Source organism: Camelus dromedarius, chromosome 10 (genome assembly GCF_036321535.1).
Source record: "Camelus dromedarius isolate mCamDro1 chromosome 10, mCamDro1.pat, whole genome shotgun sequence".
NCBI classification, from domain to species: Eukaryota; Metazoa; Chordata; class Mammalia; order Artiodactyla; family Camelidae; genus Camelus; species Camelus dromedarius.
In genome coordinates this window covers 54,786,736-54,799,564 of record NC_087445.1, presented here as the reverse complement: position 1 = coordinate 54,799,564, position 12,829 = coordinate 54,786,736, and the positions used below count along the sequence as shown (strand labels likewise).

General features: G+C 43.0%; 1 non-coding gene across 1 annotated transcript; it reads left to right on the top strand.

Moving 5' to 3' along the window:
* The first annotated feature begins 7,849 nt into the window (after positions 1 to 7,849).
* Positions 7,850 to 7,957, top strand: LOC116152810 (U6 spliceosomal RNA). Its single transcript, XR_004136516.1, has one exon. It is a non-coding gene; the product is annotated as a U6 spliceosomal RNA (small nuclear RNA).
* Positions 7,958 to 12,829: the final 4,872 nt, after the last annotated feature.

Below are 12,829 nucleotides of genomic sequence, written 5' to 3'. Positions count from 1 at the left end.
TACAAGCAAGAGACAGCAAGTCACAGATCCAGGGAAATGACCAGAGGGGCAGAAAGGGCCACAGGTCAAAACTCCTAAGAAAGAGCCCAAGGCCAGTGTGACTCCGAGGCAAAGTCTGTGCCATCCATGATTTGCCTACCAAGGAAGAAACCAGTTCCTCGGCATGGATGGGTCCTGACCCATAGATGCCAGGGAGAAAGGGCCATATCTGCTGAATAAGGGAGAGAAAGGAGAGATTGAAAAGAAAGAAAAAAAAAAACCTTCCGACATATACAGGTGCAATAGGAGAGAACTCTGTCCAGGCTGAAGAGCCCAGCTCTGCCATTTTCTAAGTGATGACCTTGGGAAATCTCTCCCCTCTCTGAGCTTGCACACATCTTCTGGGTAATGAGAGGATGTGCCTGAGTGATCTCAGAAGGCTCTTCTGGCTCCGACCCTCGACCTCGGTGCCTCAGCATCCCACCTGGCTGCAGGCACGCTAGCTGTCTCCTTCCCCCAGGACAGATGGGACCGAGAGAAGCAAGTCCTCTTTGTGTGGCTCCAAGGGGAGCCGCACCCCGACCTCAGCATAGCCTGCAGCTGTCCCATCCCCATGCCCTTCACTACTGCCCACCTGCCTTTGGGGTGGAACCTCCAGCCACACTCTCTCATACACTAGGCGCCAACACTGGCTTCTCAGCATCCCCTTTACTCCAGGCCACTGCCCTTGCTCTGTCCTCTGTCCACCCAAAACAGGAACAACACCCACAAAACACTTTTCATGCTTCTCAGCATTTTCTATGACAGGAAGGAGCCCGGTCCTCCCTCTCCAATGCTGTCTTCTCTGAGTCTCCTAGCATTCTAGAGCTGGGTGAGCTTATGATAAGTATTGGGCTCCCATCTCAGACTATAATCTCCGTGAGGACTGCATAAGTATTTACTAAGCCATTGATGAAATGAGTTATCAATTAATAAACAGAGGGATGTGCAAGGCTAATGAATGCACATGCTTCTCACTATATTCACTGCCACCATCTTTATCATCTGGAGTTTGGTAATAATTCCTAACTCTTCTCCTTATAGCTGCCTCCCCTTCCATCTTTCCTCCCTTGGAAGCTTAAGACATAGTGTTTATCCCTCCTCTGCTTGGAGTTCTCCAGAGGAAAAGCCAAGGCTTTGTAGTGGCTTACAACCCCTGGATGATCCAGGCTCTGACCTCACTCATCCACCACACTTTGCCTCCATCACTCCCGCCGCACCAGCCTCCTTGGTGTTCCACAAACATGCCCAAGCTCTAACTCTTCTGGGACTTTGCCCCAGACACCTGCCTGGCGCACCCCCTCACAGCCTTCCGCTCTTTCATGACACTTTCTTGTGGAAAGTTTCCCTGATCACTATATTTAAAATTTTCAATTCCTTCTCCCTCTCCAGCTTTACAACAGATGCCATAATTTACATATTTTATTTACTATCTATCTCCTCCAGTAAGTTCCAGGAGGAGGGGCTTTTGGTCTGTTTCGTTCACTGCTGTATCCCCAGTCGTTGGCACTCGATACTTGTTGAATGAAATCCCTGGTTCTCAAGTAGTTCGATTCCAGCATGGTGCCTCACTCAAGTAAACGAATCCAGCAGCCAAAAATAATTTGAACCTTCTATTGTACTCTTAGAACGCACTAAAGACGACTGCAACCAAAACCCAAGCAAAGCATCTTAGAATTTCCCTTCCACCCTTAAGCTTTAGATTCCAGCAGCTGCTTCCTATAAAACTTTCACTTCTACAACTCTCCCTGAAACTTCCTCAGGCGCTTGGTCCACGGAGATTCTTTATTTCCCTTCATCATGGGCCGTTGCACCCACATCTTCCCCAGAACTCACTGCCAGGACTTCTGCTTCCCTGACTAGGATGGCTCCCTGTGGAGGGAAAGGGGCCGAGTCTTCTGAGAAGCAAGCTTCTCTCACTCTGAGTGTCTTTCCTGAGATAATTGTAATAAAGACGTTTTTTGGTAAGAATTTTGCCCATTTGTTACAAATGCAGCCTCAGAGGACAAACAGGCCAGGGGCCAAAATATTTACCCAAGGACTCACTATACGTTCATTGAGGAAATGGTAATGTTGTTCTTACCCGTGACCATCTAGGTAGAGAGTAGAGACTTCCCTTCCCGCTAAACTCTAGTTTGAGAATCCTGACTGTCCTGGAGAGTGTGGAGGTCGGGGGACTATGGGAGGTCGGGGGACTGGAGCGCTATGGGTCACTGTAGAAGAGAACGGGGTCAAGCCCTGAAGCCTCATCCATGCTCAGGTGCCCAGCTCTCTGACAGGGAAGCCTGGCCAGCTAGACAGGCATATTCCAGGGAACAGCTAGGCAGCAAACCTCTCAGTTCCAGGGACCTGGTTATCTCAGCTGGTGGCCAAAACTCTGGAGTCAGGAGAAGAGGCACTTATCTGGAGAAAAACACAGGGGTGACAGGACCCCAGAGCTCCTGTCCTCGAGTCCTTGAATCCTTGAATCGGGGAACTAGAGAACAGGGACCAGAATTACCACGTGAGCCATCACCGGAAGGAGAGGGAAGAGCTAGGACCTGAGCCAAGCACCCAGCAATTCCCTTGGGAGCAGTATTGTGCAGGAAGGGTGACTGGGGGGAATCAGTGGGATCAGCCAGTGGCTCATGACGGGGTCACCCGGTCTCAAGCAAGCCTGAAGGCTCTGACTCAAATCCTGTGAGGCCCTACAGCAAGGCTGCTGACAGCATGCCTGCCCTGGTCCAAATGGGCACAGGACCTGGAGCAGACTGAAGCCTGCAAGTGGGGCCATCAGAAGACACAGAGAGGTCAGAAGATTCACTCGTTCATTCACCCCCCAACAGATATTCATTGAGTGCCTAATACTGCCAGGTGCCCTTGGGGATGACATCCTAGTCAAATGACAAACCCCATTTGGGACAAGCCACAACCACAGAACATCCCCAGTAACCGCTCTCATCTGGAACACTCGGCCCGCACCTGTGGTTAACTCTTAACACAAACTCCAGGGGGTACAGTCTGCTTGCACTAGATGTATATTTTAACCCCAGAAAAAGTTTTAACAACCAAACCAAATCAGAGTGCCTTGGAAAATAAAAGAATGTCCGTGGCTGGTCTTATTATTATTTCCTAGAACTCCAGGCAGCCTACTCAGGATTCCAGGATTCCACAGAGCACAATTTAAAATCCTTTGTCCTCAGTCAGGCTGACCTTCCAAAAAACAGGTGGGCACACTCTTTATCCCCCAAGCAGCAGTAGCAGTGAGATATATCAAAGTAGAGTGAGCCAGGCTTCATTACCGGAGCTCTGAGGCCCGAAGTGGGCCTCCCCAAGGGTCCATGTGGACTTGTAAATAGATGCAGTAAAAGAGTAAATAATGAATTTGTGCAATTGGAGGAAAAAGCTCTCAAGCAGTTCTGGCGATGTGGAGACAACCATTTAAAAAAAGAGTGCCTGTGCGCACATCGCACCCGGCAGATGTAATGGCTTCATATACATTCATGAGCTTTGGTCTCCCAACTCTTCCTCTTTTTCAATCACAATCATAAAAGACAAAGGAAAAGTGAGAGGGGAGAGAAAGATAGACAAATTTTAAGGGTCCGAATTGCAAACACAACCTACAGTTTGTAAATTGCTTGGAGACCTTTGGAGGGAGAATCAAGGAAATGAAAAGAAGAACATACAGGAATATTGCTGTTCAGGGGAAAGACTGCTCTGGGCATAAAATCTTGTCTGGAGAATGGTTGAGAGGCACGATACTGACTGAGCGTGAGATTGCTGTGTATAAAGGACGTGCCTTGTTCTTTCCTCGGCACTCTTCTGTCTCCTTGGGACCACTTCCCAAGGTCATTTACTTGTGGAAGCAACAAGGCTTTATGGTTTTAGTTATATTACAAAAAAAAAAAAAAAAAAACCAGAGGCCCAGGAGTCCTGGCTGTGCTTGTTGGCCTGGTAGATCCCTCCCAGGTAGACCTTTCTCTTAAGTGAGGTACTGTTGATTTATAATATTATATTAGTTTCAGGTGTACCAGGTAGATCTGAGAGGCCAACCTGCTACAAAGTCAGGAGGTCTCGGAGGTCAGACCAGGGAGTCAGACTTCCTGAGTTTAAATCCTAGCTCAGCCACTTTTTGTTTAACCTCCACCTTCTTCCAAAGACGATTTATGGTTATCTGCGAAAGGGAATTTCAATTTTGTGCACTTCTGCGTGTGTTGCCTGGTGATTTGGGTAGGAGATTTATTGTTTGTAGAAATAAACACACACACACACACACACACACACACACACTGAGGAAACAGGCCACCAGTAACTTGAGGTCAAGTTATTGTTATGTGCTGGGGTTTGCAGCAGTGTGGCCCAAAAGAATGAAGAAGGGGTCACAGGCCAGCTTCTGTTTCCACACCAGGCTGTGTGTTTTGACCAAAGGCAGCCGAGAGCCAAGCAGCCAGCTCAGCGGGGTCATGGGGCTCTGCTGCCCCTTCCCTGTGAGTGAGGCTGACCCCAGGCCCCGGCAAGCTGTTAGGGGTCTCTGGGCAGCCGGAGGAGCAGCCCTTCAGAAGGGATGTGAGATGAAGGTCGTACCCATTTGTGTTTAGCCCTGGCCTCGCTGCAGCGCTGAGAATCCTTGGCCCAGGGCCAGCGTGGATAATTACATTTCACCTGCCCAAACTCTCCCATGGCTTCCCCTGAGAGGCGCATGCCTCTTCCACGGCTGCCGTGATCCAGATCATAAATACTCTCTCGAAGGCGGTAGTCTGTGCCTGGGAAGCTGAGGTTTTGTTCCTAAAAGGAAAATCCTCCTGTAAAGACCCACTTACTCTCATTCCTTCATTCCTTCGGCAAACATTTATTAAGCAACTACTTAGTAAGTGCTGAGCGCAGTGCTGAGTGCTGGAGTGCAGAGATAAATAAGACAACAGATCCTTTGGCCTTAAAAAGCTCACAGTCCAGTAGGAAAACCATCAGTATGAGTGGTGAATGCCTTTTAAAATAGAGCATAGCTGGAGAACCGAAAAGAAAAATGCCAAAGCTCCTTAGAAGAATCAAGGACAGTTTTCAGGGTTGGCGATGCTGGAACTAAGCTGGTAAACAGAACCTCAATGAACAGATAATGAGAACACGCAAGACAGGGGACAAATGTCCATGCAGAGCAAGGGGGTATAAATGCGCTTGGAATCGACAGAATAGAAGGCAGAGTAAACGGTGTGAGAGAAAGGGGTAGGGAGAGGGGAGGCTGGAAACGTATCTCTGGCTAGGTTGTCAGGAGCCTGGAATACCACGGTAAGGAATTTGTCTGCAGCGTTTGAAGATTTTGAATCAGTGGAACAACTGACCTGCCCGTGTTTTAGTGAAGTCACTCCGTGGCAGTGTGGAGAGAAGAGTGGGGAAACTAGAGAACAGAGGAGAGAAACAACAAAGACTGTGGCACTGTCGTCCTGAACCCCATGAGACGTGGTGGAGCTCGGACGAAAGCAGAGGCAGTGGGAGAGAGGAGCGCACAGATGTAAGCATTCAGAAAGGCAAACCCAGGTTCCTAGTGCCTGGTTCGGTGAAAAGTGAGAGAGTAAAAGAAACTAGAAGAGTGGAGAACTGGATGGATGGTGGGACTGTTCACCAAGATGCCACAGGAGGAGGCAGGGGACTGGGCAGGAAGAGCTCAGGCAGGGATTACAGAAGGCAGCTGCAAACGTAGGTCTGGGCTCATTAACTGCCATAAGTTCTCTGCAAGGACTGTCGCCTGCATTTTATCAACAAATTTATCTCTAGAGGCTCTACATCCAGGTCTGCAAACTGAGCTTAAGAATCCCCAGTAGGGCTTGTTAAAACACAGATTTCTGCATCCCACCCCAGAGTTTCAGATTTAGTAGGTCTGCAGTCCTCAGCCCAAGAATTTGTATTTCTAGCAAGTTCGCTGTTATGTTGATGCGACCGACCTGGAGTTCACACCGTGAAAACCTCGGCTCTAGACTTTTGTTTGGTCTGTTTTCCCCACTTGATCTGAGAGTCTCTCTGGATAGTGACTAAAAGCACTGATACAGGTGGGGATGATCAAAAATGTTCCCTCCTACCAGCAGAATTTCAAGGATCCAGTTATAACCATTAAGAACTAGTGTTTGGCACTGATGACCGATTAATCTTCCATTTTTTTTCTTACTCCAATGACAGGTTTTTTTTTTTTTAAATCTTAGCCTATGATAGTAAGTAACATATTTTTTGAAGGCCAGCTATACGCCAGGCATCATGCTAAGCACTTTCCATACATGGTCTCATTTAGTTAGTTCTATCAATAACCCTATGGAAGTGAGTCCCATCATAATTCCCATTTCTCAGGTGAGGAAACTGAGGCACTGAAGTAGTCAAAATTAGCCCAAGGTCAAGTTGCCATTAAACAGCAGATTTACTAGATTCTATGCTCCAATACTGTGGTATACTGCATCTTTTACCATCCCACATTTTGTTCTGTGAAATAGGCTAGTTTACTCCAAGACCAGCATTTTCCACATCATGTCATTAACCTACAGTGGTTTCCTGAATCTGTTTTCAATAATCTGCCAGCACATAGCTGGCAACCACAATGGAGTGTAATAATCATCTTTCAGCTTCTTAATAACCCTCGTGCATTGAACAATCAAGAGAACGGAAGGGTCAAGTGGAAGGCAACGCCCTGTAGTGCTGTGAATGTGTTTAAGGATTTTCTGCGATGGTGCCTGGGGGATACATGGGCATTCTCAGCATATCAGAGCATAAGAGCTTCTCACAACATCTGTTCCAACAACATCTCTAGACAGTACATGCAGTATCATCCTTAAAAGACAATGTTCAGAAAGCCCTAAACAATTAAGATTTTTTGGCCACCTTCAAAGAGGAAAGCACACAAAGCAAGCAATTCATGTTCCAGCTCTCCATACAGAATCTATTGGTTATTTAGAATCTAGTAGTTACTTAGCCCCTAGGTTATATGCCTAAACTGTGAGATGTTATGTGTGCTGAGACCACGGGACATCAGAAATTAGTGACCTGTGTCCCATGGTTATTTAATGTAAACTCCTAAAAGCTGGGGTGTGTGTAGGAGTTTGGCTGCTTGAGGAAACTGCAAGTACAAAGACACCTCTCTTCTGAGGATATTAAGCTCTTTGAAAGACATATGTAAATGCCGTCTGGAAAAGACAGTGCTAAAGAAAATTTCAGGAGGAGGACCGTCCCCCAACTATCCCAGAACCAAGCCTGACCCTAATAGTCTAAGACCCACCAGCAGGGGCGACTTGCAGTTAAGTCTTGCTGTCATAGGCAAAACATCCCCAAGGCAAGCCCTCACATGTAAGCCTTCTCCCACATCTCCATCCTTATCACTGGACTTCAGTATCACCACTAGAGCCTGGGCTTGAATCCCAGCTCTTGTGGCTCAGATCCTGGAATCTCACCCTCTTTGATTCCCTTTTCCCAGGGCCTGGACACAAGCATCCATAACACTCCCACCGCCAAAAGCATCTCCACACCTGCAGCTGGCTGTCTTACTCCAAACTGGGCAGAAAGGTGCAGGCAGAATGCTGCCTCCTGTCTGAATTCCAGCAGAATCTTGGCTTTAGCTCCTGGTGCCCCATTCCAGACACCACATCACTGTCCCTTGGAAACAGGTGCTGTGTCCAACATTGCTAGTCCTCACCAAATTCATTTCCTCTTCTTAGGCTCACAGCCCAGTCTCCCTTGCAGTTCGATGTGGACATATGATTCAGTTTTACCAAAGGGAAGTGAGAAGTGGTATCCCAGGTTTGGCCCACAAAACCCTCATTTATGCCTCTTTCCCTTTCCAAGGCAAGCTTGAAAGCCAGTTATTAAAAATGGCAAAGTCATGCTCACTTCAGCAGCACATATACTAAAAACTGGAACAATACAGAGAAGATTAGCATGCCCCTTGTGCAAGGATGACACACAAATTCGTTACATGTTCCAATTTTAATAACCTTTAATGGGATATAATCTGAAAAAAATATAACAATCACTTTGCTGTACACCTGAATCTAACACCGTATCATAAATCAACTATACTTCAATTTTTTTAAAATGGCAGAGCCTATCAGCCTGGCTCCCTGAATACCTGTACAGAGCATAGTTCACCAACCTGAAATGTCTTGAACTGTTCATTAGAATGAAAATAAACTTGGATGTATTTGAGTCACTAAACATTTTGGAGACTTTGGTTACTGCAGTTGGCCTATCCAACGAATACAAGCAGATCTCAAGTCCCAATCCACTAATATCCTTTAGAGAATCATCTACAAGGACCCTCCTCATTGATGAGTTAACCTCCCTGACCCTGTACTCAGTCTCAGCTTGCTGCTTTCTCCTACCAGGTAGGCATGGCTGAGATCCCAGCATCTTATCCACCAATCCCATACATACAGCACTGTATGGGTTCATGGATGGAAAAAGCCAGTTTTATGGCAATGAGATGAAGGAGTGTGCATGTGCCCAGCCCTGAGCCTGTTTCTCTCAGTCTGCTCATCCAGGGATGGCTTGACTAGCATCCCTCAGTGAGGGAATGTTAGCCTGTAATTTCAGTGGCACTCTGTGGAGAGGGACAGGATCCAAAAGAATTCCAATCAATATATTACTGACTTCCCTTGTTTTTCTAGAGTAGATTTTTTTAAATTAGTTTTTGTGATAGGAGATGTGGAAATTGCCTTCTTTGGGTAATTAGGAACTTCTGGAACCAGATGGAACTTTGTTTAACCCAGTTTATAAACATTGTTAGGACTGTTCTGGGTCCATATCTGACATGTACTCTTCTCGCAATGCTTAAGAGGCTTAGAACTTGATGCCTTGAACCAGCAGAAGGAAGAGATGAGACACAAGTAAGACCAGTGAAGTATTATGAGCATGGGCCAACTATTGCACTTTATTTGCTGTGAAGGGAGTTCCTTTATCAGAAGAAATGCTTGGTGGAATACCATGACGGTATATAAGGCATTCTGCAAGCCCAAAGATGATAGTTTGGGCAGAAGCATTGCATTCAGGGAAATCAAATCCATGTCCAAAATGTCTGTTCCAATAAGAACAAAGCGATGCCCCTTGCATGATGGAAACTGTTCGATGTCATCAAACCAGTGCCACTTAGGGGGCTCAGGGTTGCTCTCTCCTGCTGGCAGACTGGGCACTCAGCAGCAGTTGTAGCCAAGTTGGCCTTGGTGAGAAGTCCATATTGTTGAGCTCATACACACCCTCCATATGAGTTTAGGATCACCCTTTCCATTTTTGCAAAAAAAGATTATTGCAATTTTTATAGGGATTGTATTGAATCTGTAGACTGACATACTCTTAACAATATTAAGTCTTCTAATGTATGAGCATGGGGTATCTTCCTATGTATTTGGGTCTCCTTTAATTTCTTTCCCCTCTTCATCTTTCTTTTTCCCCTTTTGGGAGCCAGGCATTAAAGACTAGGACATTGAAAAACAATTGCACCTGTGGAGGAAATGACAAAGTGATTGGGCATGCCCAGGGAAGGACACAGGCTGAGAATGGATGTGAGAAGACTTAAGTTTATACCTCAGGCTAATCTTTGACACAGAAACAACTTGCAACAAACAAAAGATCAAACAAAATAATAAAAAGTTTTTTTACAAACCAGCAAACCCTAGAGACAGAGGACAATCTGATTTGCAGATACAATATTATTAGATTCAAATGTCTAGTCCTCAACAAAAATCACAGAAGAAACAGAAAAGTATGATCCATTCAAGGGGGAAAAAAGCTGTCCCTAAAAAATACACGGTGGCAGAGCTACTAAATAAAGACTTTAAAACAACAGTCTTAAAATGCTCAAAGAACTAAGAGAAGATATGGAGAAAGTCAAGACAACAATGTGTGAAAAAAAATGGAAATATCAATAAAGAGATGAAAACCCTAAAAAACAAAAAGATTCTGGAGCAGAAAAGTACAATAATTGAAATTTAAAATTCACTAGAGGGATTCAAAAACATATTTAAGCAGGCAGAAGAAACAGTCAGACAAATTACAGATAAGACAACCAAATTATTAAGTCAGAGGAACAGAAAAAAAATTAAAGAAAAGTGAACAGAGCCTAAGGGATTTGTGGATTACCATCTAGCAGAACACCATCCACACTGTGGGAGTCTCAGAAGGAAGAGAGGGCAGGAAAGGGGAAGAGAGAATATCTGAAGAAAAATAGTGGAAAACTTTCCAAATTTGATGAAAGATATAAACATCCAAGAAGCTCAATGAACATCAAGAAAGATTAACTCGGAAAGACTGACACCAAGGCTTATAATCAAACTTTCCAAAGACAAAGACATGGAGACTCTTGCAAGCAGCAACTGAGAAGTGATCCATCACATACAAGGGATACTCAATAATACTATCAGCAGATTTCTCACCAGAAACTCTGGAGGCCAGAAGGAAGTAGGTCAACATATTCCAAGTACTAAAAGGAAAATCTATCAACCAAGAATCTTACACCTAGCAAAACTGTCCTTCAAAAGTGAGGGAGAAATTAAGACATTCTCAAATAAACAGAAGTTGAGAGAGTTCATTACCACTAAACTTCCCTAAAAGAAATGCTCAAGGGAGTTTCCTTGTGAAATGTAAGGACATTAGACAGTAACTTGAAGCCAGATTAAAAAAAATTTAAGAAAGGTAAATACATGTACAGTTATAAAAGCTATTATTGTAACAATGGTTGATTAACCCTAAATTTTGTTTTCACAGGATTTAAGAGACTAATACATTTTTAAAGCAATTATTAGTCTAAAAGTATTACTGTATCTATGGTTTGTAACTCCACATTTTGTTTTCTACATAATTTAAGAAGCTAATGCATTTAAAATAATTATTAGCTTATATCTGGGGGCATACAATCTATAAAAATGTAATTCTGTGACATCAACAACCAAAAGGGATGGGAAAGCAGCTGTTAAAAAACCAAAGTTTTTATATGTTATTGAAGTTTAGATGGTATAAATTCAAAATAGATTGTTAAAACTTCAAGGTGTTAAATGTAGTTCCCATGGTATCCAGAAAGAAAACAGTTGTAGAATACACAAAAAGAAACGTGAATGCAACTTAAATGTTTCACTACAAAAAAAACCAAAATGTGAAAGAAGACAGTAATGCAGGAAATGAGGGACAAGAAAGCTACGTGGCATAGAGGAAACAAAAGAAAATGACAAGAGGAAGTCCCTTCATATCACTAATAACAGGCGTACCTCATTTTATCGTTCCTCACAGATAATGCTTTTCCTTTTTTTAACAAATTGAAGTTTCATGGTAACTGTGTGGGGCAAGTCTGTCACTGCATTTTTCCAAGAGCATATGCTCACTTCCTGTCTCTGTGTCACCTTTTGTTAATGCCCACAATATTTCAAACTTTTTCATAATTGTATTTGTTATGGTGATCTGTGATCACAGATCAGAAACATCTATGCTGTTACTACTGCAAAAAGATTACAATTTTCTGAAGGTTCAGATGATGGTTAGCATTTTTTAACAATAAAGTATTTTTAATTAAAGTATGTACATTGTTTTTTTAGACATAATGCTATCATACATTAACAGACTACAGTATAGTTTAACATAACTTTCATATGCACTGGGAAACCAAAAATTTCATGTAACTCACTTACTTGCAATATTCACTTTATTATAGTACTCTGGAACTGAACCCACAATATCTCTGAGGAATGTCTGTACTTTAAATGTAAATGGATTAAATTCCCCAATCAAAAGACAGAGATTGGTAAAATAGATTTCTGAAATGATCCAACCATATGCTCTTCACGAAGGACTCACTTTAGATTCAAAGACACAAACAGAATGAGAAGAGATACGTCAGGCAAATAATAATCAAAAGAAAACAGGACAAAATAACTTTAAACCAAAAGGTTGTAAGAGACAAGGAAGGATATTATACATTACAATTATACATTAATAAAAGATTCAATAAAGCATGGAGATAAAACAAAAATAAATACTTGCATACCTAATAACCATCAAAATATATGAAGCAAAAACCGTCAAAATTTAAGGGAGAAACAGTTCTACAATAATAGTTGGAGACTTCAGTACCCAATCCTTCATAATAGAAAGAACACCAAAAACAAAGTGAGGAAATAAAAGACAAACAGCACAATAAACCAACCAGACCCAATAGATATATAAAGAATATCCTTCCCAACAAACACAACATGCACCTTCTTCTCAACTACACGTGGGACATTTACAACAGCCGAGATAGGGGAACAACCTACAAGTCCATTGACAGATGACTGGATAAAGAAGCTGTGGTATATTTATACAATGGGATACTACTTAGCCATAAAAAATGGTAAAATAATACCATTTGCAGCAACATGGATGGCCCTGAAGAATGTGATTCTAAGTGAAGTAAGCCAGTTATTCCTTTGATAACTTTGTAAGTTTAAAAAGTTAAAGATCTAATCTGTTCTTAGAAACATTTGTACATATATGCAAACTAAAAAATGTGCAGTATATTGTTATATGTATTTACATGTAATATGTGTATGTGCAGTCGAACTGTAATAATTCTACCTAATAAAACTGAAAAAGGAAAAAACAAAAGTGAAGTAAGCCAGAAAGAGAAAGAAAAATACCATATGATATCATTCATATGTGGAATCTAAAAAAAAAAAGACAAATGAATTTATATGAGACAGAAACAGACTCACAGACATAGAATACAGACTTGTGGTTGCCAGCGGGGAGGTGGGTGAGAAGGGATAAACTGGGAGTCCGAGATTTGCAGATACTGACTAGTATATATAAAATAAACAAGTTTATAGTGTATAACACAGGG